A 1,937-nucleotide genomic window follows, 5' to 3' on the forward strand; every position below is an offset into this window, starting at 1 on the left:
AGACCTATCTGCATTTGTAACCGTCTCTTCCTCCATCTAGAGGAATCCCTTTTCTAATCATTCCTGTCCTACCTTCCTGTCCCCTTGAAGATTTGAATCCTCAAAAGGTGAATCCTCTTCCTTTTTCCTAGACCTGTATATTCTTTTATCATGTTTCTTGCTGGGGCTCTCCAGCAGACTGTAGTCGTGTACTGCTTAAGGATGAAGATACATTCTGAGAAATGCGTTATTAGGCGATTCATAGTTGTGTGAACATTGTAGAGTGTACTTACACAAATTTAGATGGTGTAGCCTACTACACACATATATTGTACAGCCTATTCCTAGGCTACAAGCCTGTACAACATGTTACCGGACAAAACTACTTAGATTAAATCAAGCACAAAAGAAAATAATGCAATGAAGAGACTTCAGTAAACATGAGACGTATGAGACTGTAGCGGGTGTAACATCAAACTTTTTAAGAAGTAGAAAGAGTACACTGAAATAACGCCAAAAAGTGTAGTGAATACATAAACCAGTAACATGGTCATTTTTTTAATCATTATCAAGTACCATGTATTGTATGTAATTGTGTATGCTCAACTTTTATATGACTGGCAGTGGAGTAGGTTTGTTTACACCAGCATCACCGCAAACACGTGAGTTATGAATGTGTTACAAGGGCTATGATGTCACTAGGCAACAGGACTTTTTCAGCTCCTTTATAATCTAATGGGACCATGGCTGTATGTGTGGCTCATCATTGACCAAATGTGGTCATGCAGCACATGAGCAATCTTATATTATCAAAATCTTATTAAAAGTATGTTAATCCTTGTATAATCATCTCATTTACTCTGCTCATTTTATTTTCCTTTTTAAAAATCCCATTAAAACTCTCAATAATATTTATATGACTACATAAAATGCACTTTCTTTCCCCTATATGACTTCTGTGACATTTGGCACTGCTAACTTCTCCCATGTCCTTGAACTCTTGAAAATACTCTTCTGTGACAGTACTCTCCAAGTTTTCCTCTCAGCTCCCCAGACTCTACTGCCTAGTTTTCCTGTGTCATCTCTTCCTTGGTTTGTTCCCTAAATATTAGTGTTCTCTGGGGTCTCCCCTCTCCATACTCACAGTGATTAAACATCCAAATCCCATGATTGTAGCTTCCACCTTCATGCTAGTGACACCCAAATGAATATCTCTAGCTTTCTGTAACTACCTACTGGATATGTCCCAATGTCCCATAAGCACTTAAATTCAGCATATCCCAAACTGAAATATCTGTCTTCTCACTTATCCTCTAATCCTGAAAGCTCTTTTTCTTTTAAAATTGTGATTCTGACTCATAAGGCTTCCAAACAAGAAATCTAAAATACTAAGTCCTTCTTTGCACCCCAGTTCCTCAACCTAATCAATCATCATGTCCCTTTTATTTTATTACCTTAATATTTTCATGTAGCTTTCAGGTTATAGGTTCGACCTCATGGCCTGCCATTTCAAGATCTGTTCCATTTCTACCTTGTTGACCTTCTCTTCCGTCCTTCTCCCTCATAGTCCCTGATTCTGCCTGACCACTCCTCCATGTAAATCACTTGGCTGGCCCCTTTAGAAACAGGCTAAAGTTTCAGCACCTCTGAGGCCTCTTTTCTTGAGCCCACACCCTACCGTCTGATTTATGCCTGTCCTTCGCGTCAGTCCCATAGCATCTGTATGTATCTCTAGCACAGTGGTTCTCAGTCAGAGGTTATTATACCTCCCAGGGGCCATTTAATAATGTCTGGAGACATTTGCAGTAGTCACAGCCTAGAGGAGAGATGGTAGTACTGGTACCTAGTTCGTAGGAGCCAGCGATGTTGCCAGCCATCCTCCAATGTGCAGGACAGCCCCGCTACAACAAAAAATTATCTAGCCCACAATGTCAATAGTCCCAAGGTTGAGAAACCCT

General features: G+C 40.1%; 1 long non-coding RNA gene across 1 annotated transcript in view; it reads left to right on the forward strand.

Annotated features, from left to right (window-relative positions):
• LOC120618236 (uncharacterized) overlaps positions 1-1,937 on the forward strand; it is a 3,284-nt gene that overhangs the window by 716 nt on the left and 631 nt on the right. The gene's annotated exons all lie outside the window — the stretch shown is intronic.

The sequence above is a fragment of the Pteropus medius genome, unplaced genomic scaffold (assembly GCF_902729225.1).
Source record: "Pteropus medius unplaced genomic scaffold, Ma_sr-lr_union100, whole genome shotgun sequence".
NCBI lineage: Eukaryota > Metazoa > Chordata > Mammalia > Chiroptera > Pteropodidae > Pteropus > Pteropus medius.